Source organism: Vidua macroura, chromosome 7, assembly GCF_024509145.1.
Source record: "Vidua macroura isolate BioBank_ID:100142 chromosome 7, ASM2450914v1, whole genome shotgun sequence".
In the NCBI taxonomy this organism is placed as follows: Eukaryota; Metazoa; Chordata; class Aves; order Passeriformes; family Viduidae; genus Vidua; species Vidua macroura.
The window spans coordinates 7,378,745-7,396,790 of record NC_071577.1 but is presented as its reverse complement, the minus strand read 5'-3'; the positions used below and the strand labels follow the sequence as shown (position 1 = coordinate 7,396,790).

General features: G+C 42.2%; 1 protein-coding gene across 1 annotated transcript in view; it reads left to right on the top strand.

Annotated features, from left to right (window-relative positions):
- The window catches only part of MAP2 (microtubule associated protein 2), a 232,804-nt gene that overhangs the window by 125,051 nt on the left and 89,707 nt on the right, over nucleotides 1-18,046 (top strand). The window contains exon 4 of the mRNA XM_053982442.1: nucleotides 3,168-3,227. The gene's annotated coding sequence lies outside the window, so the exon portion shown is untranslated. The remainder of the gene's footprint in view (nucleotides 1-3,167; nucleotides 3,228-18,046) is intronic.

Sequence of the window (18,046 nt, the reverse complement as noted above, 5' to 3'; positions counted from 1 at the left end):
CAGCTCCTCTCTCAGGAGAACAAGTAGAACAGCTTAGGAAAAGAATGTGATTAGTCCTTACAATTTTCATTGCAGGTGACTCTGCAGAACAGGTGTGTTGTTGGGTAGGTTATACAGAAGTATTTGAACACACACAAACCCTTAAATGAGAAAGGAAAGCAGCTCCTGAAAAAGACAGACATATTTTTTTAAATTAGTACAATGTATGAATTTATCAATCCTGTTGGTTTTAAGAGTTTTGTAAGGGAAGAAGTAGGAGTAACTTTAATGAAGAATAGTTACAAATACCTTGTGCATAAATAGAACCTGAGTCCTCTCTTGTGTGTGTGTATATGCACACTGTATTTTTTCTATCAGTTTTTGTAGGTAGAAGTCAAAGTGTTTACCAAAAAGAAGAAAAGGCAATCCCTACTGGATACAGCAGAGGAAGTAGCATGCTTGATCCACAGATAAATGGCAGAGCCAGAATGAGCAGGTTTCCTTGACTGTTTGATGCTAGGTCACATCCAGCCTAGAGCTGTCCAGCCCTTTGTTAGTCTGCATCAACAGAGACTCTGTCTGCTGTACTTCAGTGGAAGAAAATGTGCTGAATGCACTTACCAGGCTGTATTTATGGATAAGACTTCAAGTTTTCTTCATTGTGATAAGCTTGCATGTCCTGACATAGGTTTCCATATCCAAGATAGAAGCTACTAAGCACAGCTTCTCATTAGGAGTGAAACAACCAGCTCGTCTGTTTTGTGCCCTGTCCCTAGTGGAAAGTGTCACTTGGAGCAGCCAAAAAGCCATCCCCTGCATCCTGGCTCTAGGGCATCAATAAACCAGCATGTCCCTTCACCCGAGCACAGAGCTTTTCTAAAGACACTGCCAGTTTTGAGTAATTCCTTATTGAGACAGGTTCTTCTGGATTTCTGTCTTAAGCAACAGGGTTTGGGAGAAATACAAACAAAAAGAAACCCTTCCTGATACATTCTGCACTGTGATTATTAGAAGATGCTTTCAGGAAGTGGAAAAGCCCATTGATATATGTGGTGCCACATTCTGACCAGGCACTTAAATGTTAACTTCTTGCTTTTTGTTTAAATGCCCTGAACGTGGAATTGTGGGCATCTCTGTGTGGGTGGGTGTCTCTTCTGTTCTCTAGCAGAAGAACCTTTGAATCATCTCATTTTCTTCCCTTCCCTCTTCCTCAGCAAGAGGTGGAAATGGTGATAACAGCCTGAATCCAGCAAATTCGTGGGACACCAAAAATGCTGCCCGCTTCTGTCATCTGTATTTTGATTGGTATTTTTGGTATTCTGCTAGTGGCTAAAATCACATTCATTGCAGTGGACCTTCAGTGGACTACTGGGACACGTGTTTAATGGTGGTAGAATAGATAATGAAAGTGCAAAGGCAAGTTTGCTTTTTGTAAAAATGCCATCTGACCATCTGGCATACAAGTAGCAGGTGTCTCCATCCTTCTGTTAATGTCCCTGTTGAGTGTCTCTGTCTCCTTGCCCCTCCCAAGAGGGGTGTTCCTCTGGTTCTGGCTCTGTGGCTTTATGTGGCAGTGGTGGCACATCAGAGGGCTGTTGGGATGCCACGTGCTCAGTCCTCGGCTGTCAAGAACATTGATCTTTCTGCTGAGCCAGGGAAAATTTAATTAGCTTATTTTAACATTCATCTTTGTACTGTGGGTTGGTGGAGTTGATGCTGGCTGGAGCCTCAGTTCCATGTAGCTCATTTACTGTAACTAATTATTGCTTGTAAATGAGTGGTGCACTCAGCTGACAGCCTCTGCAGTAAGGTGGAATTTATTCCATTTCAAATTTTTAATTTATTTGCTGTCAGAACCATATGAAACCTTCCTCCTTCAGGGCAGCAAAATCTTTCTGTTCTTGTTGGATATTAACTGGGCAAACTGATGGAAAGCTGTAGTAAGCACAACCCCATGCCAGTGATGTGGTACAGACAAGGTGACTAATTCAGTGACAAAGGATGACAGTCCAGGAAATAAAAAGAACCTGAACTGCTCTCTACCTTAAGGTTAGTTGCCTTTGTGAGTATGCATTATGATTCTCTCTGATTTCATACTTACATCTTACTTTTTGTCATTACTTTTTATCCTTCTTCTTAATTTGGTTTAGTTATGTGTTTCTTACTATTCTAGCTCCTGGGAATGCCTGCCCTGTTCTTGCTGAAGCTTTAAAACCGTGAACTCTCAAACAAAAGCATTAACTTGGGTCAGATAACCTATACAGGGAATTAATTTCTGAACAACTGAAGTCAGAAAAGTTACAAGTGTCTTGGCCACGAGAAGCTGCAGCCTTAAATACAGGTGATAGTACTAGCTGGCTTCATAATACCTGGGGATACTCAAGGACATGAGGTAAGGGGACCCCTTTCACCCTGATAGGAGACACTTGGGCTTCTGTCTGCTGCTTGCACCTGGAATGTTTTCCCCAGTGTCCTCTGGTCAAGACTTAGAGAAAGGAGAGAGGATGAATGGTGGGGCATGCAGAGGCTGTTTCAGCAAGCTAACTACATGGACTGCCCAGGCATTTATCTCGGATTAAAGACCGTCACAAAAAGGGCACTAACATCTCTGGTAACCTTTGTTACTTATCCCAGCTAAACGTAAGACCCTCTGCTACAACTTTGGCAAGGAAAAACAGTTTAAAGAGGAAATTGTAGTAGTTCCCTGCCTTGGTATCTTCAGCTGTTTTGAAGTGTCATACTGGGAAGTCAGTGAGGGACTCTTGCTCTTCTTCCATTACTTTCTGTGCATCTTAGCAACCATTTTCCTCCACTTTCCTCATTCCTGCTTGGGATTGCCCTGCAGTAGAGTCTCTGCATATAGCAGCTCTGACAGTTCTCCCAGTCTGGAGGGAGTCTGGCTGGAATTGTGCTGTGCTCCATTTGCCTTCCCTGATGGACAGGGAGTCAGTGCCAGATTTTTTTAGTGCTGGCCTAGGGATTAAGCAGCTCCTTGGTAGTCCCAAAGCAGGATGGACATAACAGGGTATCTGAATTAATGAGTCTTGGGAAATAAAGCTGAGAGAAAAAGGCTTGGACAGAAATGTACACATAAGATGTAAGGACATTTTATAGTCCCTTACAATGCTGAGTTTATGCTAAATTCGCTGCATAGAGACTAGTGAGCATATTTTTCTATTTCTTTGTAGGAACAGAGGGTTTCCCTTGTTTAACAGTCAGACTCAGCATCCTATCATCTGCTTACCCAGGTATGACCTTTTAACTTGTTGGCATAGTTTAACAAGGAGGCTGCTTCAACAAAATAAGAAGGCTTGAGAAAACTTCTCTAGTTCCTGGAACATTTAATTTTTCTGGGGCTACTTCCTGTTTTTGCAATACTCCTACTTTTAAAAAATAGGAGTATTTTAAGTAGGTTTTTTTTAAAGCTTCCTGCATATGATGGGAGCCACATTATCCATTGTCAAAGCAGCTGTCTCACTTTTGGCTTAGCAAAAACCTGCTTACAGCCCTGGGTGGCAAGGGCCTAAGATGGTGATGATACAAAGGTCGAGCATCTGAGACAGGTGACAGTGCTCCTGCACTCTGCTCTGGTTTGTCATATCCTGCTGCTGCACTGGGTCGTACCATAGATAAGATGAGAATGATTTGGCAGAGTAATCAAAGGCACAATGATTCCAGGTCTCCAGAATAAAAAACGATTGGGTTGGATCAAATAAATGCACTTTTTCTGCTTTTTGAAAAGAGAAAACAGGAGATTCCTGTCCAGAAGAATAAAAACAAGCATTAGAGAACACCTGTGTCATGTAGATGAGCAGATACTTGTTTTGTCAGTATTTCTGTATGCACGTGTATCCATTCCAGTTTGATTTTCAAGTGAACATAGTTGCTGTTTTCACAAGCATGAATTTTAAATGTTAAAATACTGAACTTCAGCAAGTGGGAACAGAATTTGATTGAAAAACTACATCTGAAGTGTAAGGAAGAAATGCAGTGTGACCAGGGTGGCAAAGTGCTGGAGCTTCTGCTGGTGTAACTTCATTTGGGCAGGGGGAAATACTGCCATTATTTTGGGGAGAAGTGATGTGTTTGCTCTGGCCTTGCAACAGAAGCAAAATGAGGGTTTCAGTGAGCCCAGGTGCCTGTAGAAGCTCATGTAACCTCTCAGCCCAACAAGAGGAGGTTCAGACTCTGCATCATTTGAAGAGTAGCATGAACACATACATGAGCATTAAAGTTTTATTCAGGTGGTAAATGTACCTACTTTGCCTTGTCACTAATAAAAAGGAAGTTGCTGGATTACGGCAGTTCAGGACAAATTTCTGTGAGATCTTACTTGAACAGTGAGCGAAATCAATCTCCTGGATTCTCCTTGAGTACTCAGTGCCATGATTCTGAGGCTACCAGGATACTTAAAGATGAAAAACTTGAAGCATCAAGCACAGGTTTAAAGGAAGGCAAGCTGATACTACAGGATGAAAAAGGTAAAAGTGTATGGTGTAGGATTTGTGTGGACATGCACATGTGCACTTCTGTGTGTATGTATTGAGTACAAGGCTGGTTTTGGACTTGAGCTCTTATAATCCCATAAATCTATCAATTTCCCAACCAGCCCCTAGTTTACTTCTACATGCAGTGTCTCCTGGATTTATGAATTTGAAGGAAATTGAAATAGAGAATCAAATTTGGCTCTCTGCATTTGTAGGCTGTAAAAAGCAGACACACAAGTACAAGATAGTTGCCTTTCCACATGTGAACTTTTCTCTCTCACAAACCACAGGCCTGACATGGGCTGTGGAGGCACGTGAAATGTGTATGTGCTAGCCTCTCCTGTCTCTGAGGCATATGATGTGCCTGAGGGTTAAGATGCTTCTTGTTGTTTTGCAGAATTTCAGTGCTACTCCTACTCCTGGAAAGCACAGCACAGGCAGCCCAGCAGTTTTGGAAGGAGCCATTTGCCTTCTGGGCCTCAAACTGTGGGAGGGCAGGAGCCACCCCAGCCCTGGCATTTGCTCCCATCAGGCTCCTATTTGCTCCTGGGGGCCGCCAGCACGTCCAGCACCCTGCAGGCTCCTGCCAGTCTCTACCAGGCAGGAGGGGCACCATAAGCAGCGATCCTGCATGCTTCAGGAATTTTCCCATGGCCTCAGAATACCCTTGCAGCAGTGCAAGTACGAAATGAAGGATTAAATTAGCCTGTAAGACTTAAAGTAACAGGCAGTTTTTATTGCAGTTGCCATTCCACTGTTGATAATGTTCCACTAGTGATAAAGTAAGTTCTCAGCTGTCTGCTGTGCACAGCTTAAATTGTCTCTGCAGATCCCACCCCTAACTGACAGACCTAAATTATTGCTCTTGAAATAAAGAGTATATCCATGGAGTGCTCCATAGCCTCTTGATGCTGCTCAGAGGCCACAGACAGTTTAAGAAGTTGGCAAGTCTGAAATGAAAAGAGAGAGAATCAGTCATAGATCAGAAATAGCATTTTCTTCACAGGGTTACTGCATCGGTGATTAGGAGATAAAATACAGGTGTAAGATCCTGTGAGCATTGCTGTCTCTCCTGTGTCCTTTGTGTGACTAAAAGTAACAGAATTTGCAGTGGAAATAATGTGTCACAGGTGTGTGACAGGAAAAGTTGTGACAAAGAAGGTGGGGGTCAGCAAAAGGAGAAGTGTTTGCCCCCTCCCTGTGTAAGAGCATCCCATAAGGCTGGGCTGCTGGATGGGGAGGAGGAATAACAGAATCAGGAAGGTGGCACAGAGGGCATCAGGAGTGGGTGATAAAGCTCTCTGAGCTGGGATGTCAGTACAGCCTGTTTGCAGCATTTGGAGCTGAGGGTGCAGCTTTGGAAGAGTTGCAGCATTCTCTGATGCCCTGGTTTTGCTTCTGATGCTTCTGGGGCTGCTGCAGTGTTCTTCATGCTTCTCAGTGGGCTCTGTGGTTCCTGGGCCCTGTGGTTCCTTGTGCATTGTGAACAAACTCAGCATCTCCTTCTGATGCGAGCTGTTCTGTGTATGAGCTGTCTGAAGGGACCCCAAAACATGAAGGTGCCATTTACTCATCTGGGGCTGTTTCTAAGCAGGACAGGGAAATTTTTAACACCCTTGTAAGGCTCTGTCACATTGAGATTACAGGTAATTTTGAGTAACCTTTTGAGTGTAAGCATTGTTTGAATTTCTTTTTCTGCTGTAGAAGGGGAGGCACGTAGATGGGGATGGAGCTTGGCAGCAACCATCTGGAACAGAGCCTTGAGGGCAGCAGGAGGTCAAGCTGAGCATGCAGTGCACTCAGGGAGAGCATTTGTGTATTGATACTTTGTTCAATTAGGCTGGAACCTCTCTGGATAAAGGCTCATCTTAGATTAATTTTGTACACAGCATACGTACACCATAGCTTGTAATTTAGGGTTAGAAATTTCCCTCATCAATGATTGAATGTTAACATTATACAGTGAGGAATGATTAGAACAGTTATTAGAAAAGAGATATGAATTGATACTCACTAGAAGGGTTTCTTGTAGAAGCTGCAGAAGAAATGTTGGCTTGATCTCTAAAGAGGAAAAAGTTTTAGAGATGTTCTTGTTTTTTTTTATTTTGCTTACTTTGGGTGTGTTGTTTTGTTTTGGTTTTTTTGTTGGTTTTTTTTTTGTTTGTTTGTTTGTTTTTTTTGCAGTGATTGTTGTAGCACTAGGGAAAGTTGGCAGGTGGGCAGAGTGGAGCTTAGTGGTGTTGTTGGTGTTGTTTTCTCTTTTCTTTTCCCATGCAGTTGGCTTGAGTGTCTCCTGCTTGGCTTTGGGAGGGCTGCAATGAGGCATCCCCACCTGGGTGGTTCTGACATGGGGCTGAAGGAGGCTCTTGGCACACTTACTGTCACAGTCAGTGTGGCATCCATTCCTCCTTCATCAGCCTTCCTCTTAAAAACAGTCCCCTACCAACCAGTAGACTGTTCTGCAATCTCACTTGCAAGAAACTTTCAGCTTCCAGGTCAAACTTAGAAAAGGTCCTGGTACTGAACTAGCCTTTGGGATTTCCTCCTTTGTGTTTATCACTTAGCATCAATCTACCTCTTTCCTTCTTCGAAAGGAGGGCTGTCATCAGTTTTGTAGTCAACTTCTCTTCCCTCCTTTCTTCTGATTGTCTTAATAGCCATTATCTGCACATTCATGCATTTACAAACACCTGTTTTGAACACAACCTCTTTTGAATATTCTGTTAGTTGTATTTGTGAACTAGCAAAGGTAGAATTTGCTACGTTTTGAAAGGATTGAGATGTGATCATTAAGCAGTGGGAAGGGCACAGAAGGTCCTCTGTTACTGTCAAATCATGAAGATGACGGTGGTGGTATTAGTAATACTCCTATGTAGCAGGCTGAGTCACTAGTAGATGCTTAAAACCTGTTTACATCCAAGAAGCAAAGCAATTCAGGCAGAAATTGACAGTCAGGTTACCTGTCTTGCTGCAGCTTTTCAGCAAGCCTCTTCCCAACTCTTTGGATGCAAGAGGTTGGCCAGAGAGACCAGGAGGGGAGAGGAAGAAGGAAATGTCATCCTTCCTTTCCCCTCTGTTGTGATGAGCCACAGAGTTTAATTTCAAGAAGAGATTGGTAAGGAAGGGAAACAGGTGTCCTGTGTGTTGCAGCTTATGCTTGATTCCTTTGTCAGGATCAGCAGCCAACCCCAACACAGAACTTTTCCATTTCTGTGCAGTACTTAAGTGACTTTATAGAGGGGCAAAATTAAGGAAGTGACGGTGAGTTGCTGAGCTGCATTTTGGTTTTGTGAACGCTTACTGCAGTTGTTTCTGCATCTCCAGCAGTCAAGTCAACATAATCCCTCCTGTAGCTCAGGAACCAGTTCAGTGTGCTAATGCTGAATTCTCACAATTGTGAGTTTTGTCCCCTGGATTATAAGGAGGGAAAGAAGACACCATGGAATAGAAGCTCATCTCTTCTAAAGGCAGTTGAATTTTTGCTGTGAACATCCTTTTGAAAATGAATCATCTTGCTAAGGATTATAGCTTTACAGCTATATGAAAAAGAAATTGCTCACACTTGTAAAAATTACAGTTTCAGTTTTCAGAAGTCCTTGCTAAGTGGTGCACATCAGCCCTTTATTTACAGGTGTGGCTAGTCTGGGGGCTTGCTCACAAAGGCCTTGTATCATCTGTCTCCTCCAGTGGTCTGACATGTCCCTTGTTCATCTTCACAGAAAACCCTGCTGCTGTCTAAAAACACCTTAGTCCTCCTGCCATGTTCTCTTGAACTTTCCTGTGGAGCATTTGGTTCTGGCTGGTGTCAGGACAAGGATGCAGCACACAGGGATGTGCTCGTGTCTCTCACTGAGCAGGGAGCTGGAAGTCAGTGCTGCCTGCAAAGCAGCTGGGGGAAGAATGATCCTGTTCACACTTAATACCTGTAAATAGCTTTGTAATGCAAGTCACAAGTTCCTAAGCAATACAGCCTGTAAGTTCAGTGTTAGGGAACCTGACACTCAGAGTTAAGCCTTCTTGAAGTGTAGTTAAGCAGTTGTGATAGCAAATATGCTTTTGAAAGAGACAGTGGGAATAATGGAAGTGCTGAGAGCATTCTCCATGAGAGAAGTTTGAGAGGCACAGATTCGTTTGTATTGAGGAGTGACACTTGTAAGAAGAACAGATGTTTGAATCCTAATTTTTTTCCAGCATAGTTGATAAAACCTTTCATAATCATGACAAAAAAAATACTGTAGTTGTCATCCTTAAGATGAGTATTTTTTTTTCTCTTTATTTTTAATCCTTCTGAGACTTTGGGCCCTTCTGAAGCAGGAAGTTTTAATTCAGTCCAGTCTCTAGCCATGACATTTTGGACAGCTGGAATAATTACACAGGGAGGGGCGTATAATACACCATGCAATTAATGTTCAAGTGAGGTCTTGATGTGAGAAGTGAGATCCTCACATGGCTTGTCTCTTTCTTGTTTTTCAAATCATCCTTGAATTTTATATCGGAAGACTTCAGGACATTACTGTAAGATTGCTGGTTGTTCTGCCTTTTGCCATGTCTGTGTGGAAATCTGGGGTAAATTGCAAGGCACTTTGATCAGGAGTCTGCTTCAATGACTAATTCCTAATGTTGCACATACCTGCATCTCTATGAGTTTCCTGCAGCATACTCTTATTAACAGCTCCCTGGTATTCTTATTTTCAGTTGTAACTTATTTGGGGCAAGAAAAAATGTTTTGATTTTTTATACAGTTACTCTTGCATCAGTTTGGCTGCTAGAAATCATAAGAACATCCACTCTGTGCTAAAAGTAGAATTAGACACAACAGGATTTTGAGTCTAAGGTTAATAATGGTGGCATGCCTGGGAACTAGATACTGTGTATAACAGCTTTTGCTGTGATTCTTCATAATGCTATATGATTCATTGCTGTAGCTATCATAATATTAGTGACTAGGTGTCCAAGTCTGCATTAGATCACTGTTGTGTTAGATGCTGTGTGCTCAAACAGCAGGGTTGTTCCAGACCCCAAGGAGCTTACAGTCAAATCTCCACAGAGGCATGGAGCTGTAAGCAGCCAGAAAGGACTGGTGGGACAGTATTTGTCAGTGTAATTAATACCTTAGAGACTCCATAGTTCATGCTGGGAAATTATTACCTCATAGGATATACACCTTACAAGGGATCAAATCCTATTTTACTTGGGGGTGTTTCAATTTAAAATCCAGTGTATCGTGAGTTGTAAAATACAGGAGGTCAGCTTCACCTCCTGTTTGTCTCTGCTGTTTTAGTATGTTTTCCATTGGGAATGTTGTTTTCCCTAATACAGCAAAAGTCTAGTTAGTAATGCAGCTCTATTTCTGCATATTGTTCACTGTAGCAAGTAACAGAAGTGGACAAAATAGTTCAGTTCCATTTAAAACTAATGTAAATGTTGGCCTTAGAACAGAATTGGACCACGCTGCTGCTCCATTTTCTCCCTAGGTTCTTAATGTTCAGATAACTGGCTTCCAGCTCATCAAGTAAAGATGACAAAACCTGTTTCTTCCTGGCCTGAGTGAGGAAGATTTGGTGAAGTCATGCAAGTGCCTTCTCTTGCAGTCTGAAATGTTATCTAGGCCTTCTGGAGTAAATCTGTACTTTGAAATGCCTGAAGTCAGTACTTTCTCTTAGTTTGTTCAACTCAGTGCTGGAAATGTTGCCAATTTAACTGTTTCTTAAATAAAAATAATGGGTATTATTTGTCAGTGTGAGAGGGCATCCAGTGTTGGCTCTCTGCTTAGAGCTTGTGATGTTCATCACTATTCTACAATCTCTACTCCACCTCTCCAGCCTCTGTATTCCCTTCCTGTGGTACCATGTACCGCTGGTTTTCTCATCTTGGTTCCCTCTGGAAGATTCCCACACTACTGTGATCTTTCAGATTCCCAGCATCTGATCATTTCTTTCATACCCACTTTGCCTTACCTGTGTTGTTTTTCCTCATTCTTCACTGAATTATCTCCATTTACTCCTTGGACCTTTGGGATTTCTTGACTTTTTTTGCATTTTCTTAGCAACTTTCTATGTCCTCTGTGCAGTGACTTCTCTCTTTCTGCAGGTTAACCAGCACCTGTTTCATCCTTAACCTGTCTGTGCTTAGACAGTTTAGTTTGGCCAGAAAGATTATGTGCTGTGGCTGCATGTGAGCTCCACGTCTACTGAGCAGACTACCAGGACGCTGTCAGACAGGAGAAATATAGTCTGAGCTCTTCTCCTTTTTTTTTTTTTTTTTTTTTTTTTTTTTTTTCCTTTCTTTTCCTTCATAGAGGCATTTATCCTCTCTCTCTTTTATCCATCTGTGGGTTTCTTATGGTGGTAGGTAGGAGCTTAGAATCTTCTGACAAACATGGTAGAAATTGGCCAGTGCGATAGACAATTACAAGTGTGGATAGACACAGCAGACAGACAGAGACAGGAAACAGGAGCACAAGTAGTGTAAGAGAATTAAGGAATTTGTGTGTTCACATATCTTCAGCTAAGGTGACCAGCAGAACCAACCAGGCAGTTTACAATACTGGTTTGACCTCAGGGAGAAATCTGAATGACCTCTTATGTATATATAGAGGCAGATTGGTATTAGGAACTTGGTGCTTACCTTGTGCTTTATGGTTCCTTAAATGAATTCTGGCACTATATCATGTCAACGTTTTTAATTCCTACCAAAGACAATTCTTTGTACAAGGTATTTTTAGAAATGTGCATCCATCAGAAGGAAAAAATGCAGCAAGCTTTATATAGATTCCTGGAGGAAAGATGTGGGAAGTGCTGTGGAGTATCTGTGAAAGAAGTCATTTAGAGACAAGCCAGTTGGTCAGGCCAGCAGCCCTACGGAGTTGAAATAAGAATCTGCATTTTTGTTTGTTTTTATGGTAATACCAAGAGCAGGGTAGTTTGTAGTCTGCAACCTTCATCAGAGACTTCACATCCAAATTTTAATCCATGACTATTCTGTCAGTCCTGGCTTATGATCGAGAGTTTTAAGGGATCAAGTTCCCTTTCAGCAGCACCAGAGGCCTGAACTGAGCACTGAGGCACCCAGGGACTGGAGCTGTTTGGCAGCCTCTGTCCCCAGAGCTGTCAAGCAGGCACACAGTGCCCCAGATCCCTCTGTTTCCCTGTGTGCTCTGGTGTCAGTGGCCATTGTTGCAGTCCTTCCTTTTGAGTCTCCTTTTTGTGGCTTCAAGTTTGTTGTGCTGCCTTCAGGCAGTTGCTTTGTCTGATGAATGTCCTTCCTTGAGCAAAACTTTCTGAAACCTGGATCCAAAGGCTTTGGTTGGGAGCCAGAGCATCCTTGCACATGTGGAAGAGACAGCCCTTGCCCTGAAGGGTTTGCATCATAAATAGACCAGTTACACACCGTGTGGATATCATAATACATATTTTACAGATGGGAGAACTGAAGTATGGGCTTGTTTATTCATAAATTCATGGTAATAGTGCCAGGTAAGCAGCAGAGTCCTGGACTAATTCTAATCTTGGATCTCAGTGCCTTAACCATAAAACTGCTCTGCCTTTCTAAAAATCCTTGTGATTGTAGGAATATCTGTATTACACCACAATTGTATGAGGAAGAAAACCTCTATTTGAGTGAAATAATCTTGAAGGTACTTCCATTGGTGCATGAAATTCTTCATCCCTTGATCAACTTTAGTAAATTCTATGCAGGTAGTGCCTAATTAAAGAAGGAAGAAGACAAATTACCAGAAAAAAAAATTAACAATAATCCCTAGATGACGTGAGACAATCATGGTCTTAGCAGTCTATAGATAATAAGAGGGAAATCTCTTTATTTAAAATTTCTAATGTTACTAATCTCCTGGTAAATCCATGCTTATGAAGGATAAGTCAAACTTTTTCTTAAACACAGAGTTTTTTTGTCAGTGGGAGGTTTGGATGATCATAGGCATTATTCTTCTCCTATTTGCAGCTCTATGGGGGCACGATCCCGAGTCTTAGCAGAAAGAAAGAAGGAGAGGAGGAAAACCAGTAGAAAATTATGTCATTGAGCCAAGGGGCTGTCTGAGCTGGTCCTGCTGGCTTGAACTGGCACAGACACTGTGTTGTGGGTCATCAGTATGAAAGTGGGCTTCATAGAGCTCAGCCATGGCTAGTGTCATTCTGACTGTTCTGTCATCAGCTCAGCCCTCTTCTCATAACTCTTTGCACCACGTCTCACCCTCTGATATGAGATGCCCATGGTCTTCTGAGTATACAGAGTCAAGTTTTGCTCATGTTTTGCCTGTGTGGTGTACAACCCATGGAAGTTGGTGGGAGTCAGTTCTGTACATGTGCAGGAATAGGAGGGTTGACATGGAAGCTCCAGGCAGTCAGTGGGCACAGATTTGGAGGTGGGGTAACTCAAGGTAATTCTCTTGACCTCAGTGAAATTACCTGTGATAGATGCTCCTTAGAATTCTTCCCCAAAATATGACTGACAGTGATCTAAAAAGTCTCTTTTAGGATCTTGCCTGGTAGGGGTTATGACACTCTCCACATCTGATGTTCTAAGTTGAAGCAAATACACTTGTATCTTTTTGCATGGCTGAGAGCCTCTGGTGTCACTGGAAGATGTTTGTGCCTCCCTCAGCCTAGGTGGTGCAATCCACCCATGCAGCCTGTGTGATTTGGATAGGATATCTCTGTCTTTAGGGTATCCCCTGCTGCTGATGCATGGGTTTGTTCCCTCCTCTGGTGGAACCCTCTATCATCTGCAATGCTTAACTCATGGCAGGTGAAAATACAGCTGCAAGTGCACACATTACACATAACATTCAAAATGGAGAGAGCAGCTGTTAATGTTGTGTAAAGATGCAAGCGAGGGGCTGGGAGACCTGCCTGCTCCACTGAAGCTGTATCAAAGGTCTATTTTATCCCTCTTGTTTCAACTCAGTTTACATTTTCCTTTTGAGAAGGTGGTATCAAGGGTTTCTGGCATAGTTCATGTTCATGCCATCTCCGTCCGTCTGGCTGATAGATTTTTTCCTCATGGAGCTGCTGCTTTGGAAGCCTAAAGGATGCCTAATGCTCCAATATGGACAATGTTGTGGAGAGGGTGATTGATCTTTCCCGGGGAAATTCATTCTGATCTCACCTTCAATGAGATACAGTTTAGCTGGTCCCTTAATTGCAAAAGCAGTCATTTCCCTCCTGTGGAGGAGTAGCTATGTCTTTTAAGAGAGAGCTCTGTGACATGACTCCTTTTGAGTAAGCGCCTAGTGAGTTGTTGTGATCAGAGGTGGGAAACTCCTCCCTTTTCTTGCCCCCCACTGCCTGCAGGCCGTTCCTACAGTCTGCCTCAGTTGTGGGATTTCACACATCCACTGCTGACCAAGCTGCTTGGTGTGGTTTGTTGCTGGCTTTTGTTTCAGCCACAGTCTAATTATCTAATTTGACATGGCTGAAGGCTTGGGGTGCAAACTCTGGCTCCTAGTCAGACTGCAGGAATGCAGTGTCCATGTCCATTAATCCAAACACAAGGCTGTAAATTAAAAAGAAAATAGAAACAAGCAAGAAGCCCAGAAGATACAGTGCTATTGCTTGAGTTTCTAGAAGTAAATATTCATAAAAATCAGCATAAATTTATAAAGCTAACAAATTGGTAGGACGAAGGGGAAAGCAGAGGGTTTCATAGCTTTGACCTTATCTCAGATATCAACAAAAAAACCCTTTTTGTCCTGGGGGACTGTCAAGTTGCCCTCACATTTAACATACATGTAATTGTCTGGTTTTCAAATCAAACCTTCCATCATGGTGCAGAACATGTATGTGTGCTTTATCTTCCTTGAATGGAATATTGTACAAAAGTACTGAACAACAACCAAACTGTCAGCTAAATTTTTTTCCTGAATAAAGTATTCAGCAAAATATATCTCTCTGGATGTCTCTGCTGCCTCTTACTGCAGAAGGCTGGGGAGCTTGTGAGAATGCTGCAATGCAGCAAGTGTACTACCACTGATTAAAAGTAGATTTTTTCATTTTGCTTTGTTTTGTTGTTGTTTTTACCCCCTTTCTGCAAACTTGTGGGTGGCATTTTAATCGAGTTCTCATGGTAACAAACATAATTTAAAAGTACCAAAGCCTACAAAATTAGGCTTTTTTCTGTATGTGATTGAGGTGGGTGTTCAAGTCATTACAACTGCAGTGATGCTAGTTATTTCAGGGTTTCTGGTGCAGAGATGACAAGGGAAGTAAAATGGAAGCAGGTGGTGCTAAATGCAGAAAACATTCATCATCTTTTTACCAGGTTCCATTGTTGTCCTCTCTGTAAAGAGGGTGCAATTAAAGTAGTGTGTAATGCACTCCTTACGTCGCTATTTCATCCTTTCAGCTGTATTCAGGCATCACAGTTATGCCATATTTGTAATTCCTGAGGGAGGCAGTTTTATTGACTGATGTTTTGATTCACTATTGCAAACATGAGCCCCCATCAAAGCACACATGAAAATGCTTGAGAAACTGTGGAATTCTGTATGGAGTTACCATGTATTTCTGCATGTAGGAAAAAATGCAGAGAAAAGGCAGCAAGAAGGGGTTAAAATGAAGCCATGAAGGATCTGATTTGAATGTTAATAAATTGATCTTGAAAACACTACATGACTAAAACATGCTAACTCATGGAAGTCAGTTGGTTGTGTCCAGTGCTTTGCCACGTGTGATGTAAATGTGTTGTGTTTGATGCTGTATTGCACCCAGTAATTTTATAGTGCCCTGTATTCGCAGTCCTGCAAGTAGGCAGTGACCAAGGTAATGCAGGTCAGTAATCCTGTGGGGTTGTTACAAAATTTAAGATACAGCTCACTCTTAGCTGCTGAGGAAAAAAACTTGATTTACAATGAGAAAACATACTGGGTATTTCCAGTTCTTAAGTACATGAAGTTCCTTTTTTTTTTTTTTTTTTTTTTGTGGTGTGGTTTGGTGTTTCTTTTGTTATTACAGCCTGCTTACAGGACACGAGCAGTGAAGGACTGAAGGATATAACAGTGTAACACCCCAAATATCCTTGCCTAGCTTACTTGCAGAAGAATTCTATCCTTGTCCCAGGAGCTGTATGTCAGGGATTGTTGATGCATGTTGGTGATTTCCCAGCAGACATGCCTGGCTCTGTTGGTAGGACCAAGCCCACACCTTCAGAAAAGTGTTGAAAGTAGAATTTTCAGAAGCATGAGGATTGCCAGTAAGACAGAATGCTGCACTTAGGGCTTGGGTAAGGATAGAGACATCTTGATACAGAGGAAAAAAGCTCTCCTTGTCTCCCTGGCTTTCCACACAGGTATTATTGATCTGTTTTGCTGCAAGGCTGGACTGGCTCAGCTCTTCCTCCTGCTCAAGAACATGTTGAGTGCTTAGACTTCTTCCTGCCTAGGGACTGGCTATTTATTTTATGGTATAAAAGTCCAGTTCTGCCCTTTTGTACCTAATTTGGCTTTGCTTTGACACTGCACAGTGATTTGCAGAGATGGGGATGTCCAGGGGCCTTAATGTATATTCTATACCATGGCTGCAGCACTGGGCTTTGTTGCTGCCCCTGTTCTTATCATCAGGTATCTTGTTTGGCAGTTGCTGAAATGGAAAAACAAATGTTGGGAGTTAAATTGCAATGATTTTTTAAATCAAGATTTTAAGAAGAGGCAGAGTGAGAAGTTTTCTTGTACCATGTCTTTAGAGTATTTTCCCTGACTGTTTTTTATACCATTGACTGAGAACTAGTCTGGGAATTTGAGTAGAAGACTATGAATGCTGCACTGATCATCCCTAATGTGAGCTCTTTCTGGCTGCAGAAGATTGTTCTGGCATGATAAGGAGAGCTTTGGACAGTGTTCATAAATCTTCCTGTTGTCTTTGGAAATCTTTCACATTACAGCCTCCTGGGGTTTTGAACAGGTAAATCAGTAGAAAAAAAGAGTAAAAGGTCAAGAGCCAAAGAAAATAGAGCTATGTTGTGTTTCATGCTAGGGAGCAAAGAGAACAATGAAATATTAACTGTATGGAGAGAACTGATTATACAGTAACTTCCTGTCACCTTTGAGTTCATTTAGGATTGATGGACACCTTCTATTTAAAAGCGTACCTTAGTAGTTCCTTGCTGTGGCTGAAGGAAGAGCAGCACCTGCATTTCAGAAGCTGCAGGTGGATATGAGCAATGCTCCTTGGAAGTGGTACAATAAAGTGAAGTGCACTGCATTCTTCAAAGCAGCCTGTCATTTTAATGTTTCATGTCTGAAACATCAACTGTATTTTTTAAATGGTAATTTTTTTTTCGCTGATCATGGGCTTTATGTCAAGTATAATGAAGTGGATATTGTAGTCTTTATTAGCCTGATGTTAACAATATGCATGTCACAAGTAAAGCCCTCTAAACTGGTCAGAAATTTGAAGAAAATTGAAATGTCTTGAGGACTGCAAAATTTTGCTTCAAGAAAAATCTTGTGACTTTTTTTTTTTTTTTTTAATATTCGCAAAGGAACACTGACAAAGCACCAGAGTAAATCCTCTCTGAAAATCTTTGCCAATTGGCATGCACGCAGTAGGGTTTGATCCTAGCAGTGCTTCAGGAAAAGGAGCTTTTAGGATTTCATTATTCTAGTTGGTGCTGCAGCCCCGCTCATGTAAAGTGTTTCAAACTGGTAACAGCTAAGAGGACAGCAGCAGCAAAGCCATTCTTTTTATAATATGGTAAGATACAGACAGAAAGTATTCTGTCAAAAAAAAAAAAAAAAGTAGTTTTCATAATTTCTTGGTCTTTGACAGTGCATATGTAGGGTACCCAGTGATGCTGGAAAATACTTCAATCCTCTACCCTGGAAAAATGCCTCCAAATGCCACATCAGCCTGATAAAGTGCAGACATCAGCTGTGGGGTGGGAGGGAACTGTGACAGTCTGTGAACTGATCAGGAAGTCTATCCCTGAACCTGTGTCTTCATCTGCATTTTCATGGCCATAGGGGTGTTTCAGAGATTGGCGTAGGGCTGGACATGGGCTGTATGTTGAGGCACTTTTTGTGTGCCCAGAGGGGGGCTACGAGGAGTGAGGCTGAAGAGGGACACATTGGCACAGGTGCAGTTAGTTTGGATAATACTGAATTTACTGCCTGTTTGTTCATGGGTGCCTTCTCACAGTTTTGAAGGAGTCTTCAGCATTTGATGGGAGGAGGTCTTTTGTTTCACATGGTGCAGGTCTAGATGCAGAGAAAACAATGGTGGTTTATTGCTTGTGATAATTTTTGGAGGTGTGGGGGGGGGTCTCTGGACTTCAGAAAAAGTTGTCCTGATGTTCTACACGGGGTCTGTTGCACAGGCTGTTAGGAGCCTCAGTGTGACTTTTTGTGCTAAATTATAGGCACTGCCCAGGACAAACTTCGTCTCAGGGCTCAGGCTGAGTAAATTCAGGTAATTTTATACCTTTGAGACTGGATCTGGGACAACTGTCTTGCTGCCTGTTACTCAGCACTGGCTCCCTGAGAGATGAAGGGGAGGGAGGCCTTGGAATGTTGTGCTCCTTTTGATGGCCAGGACCTGCGTGGGGGTGAAGGTGGTGTGCTTCAAAAAGTC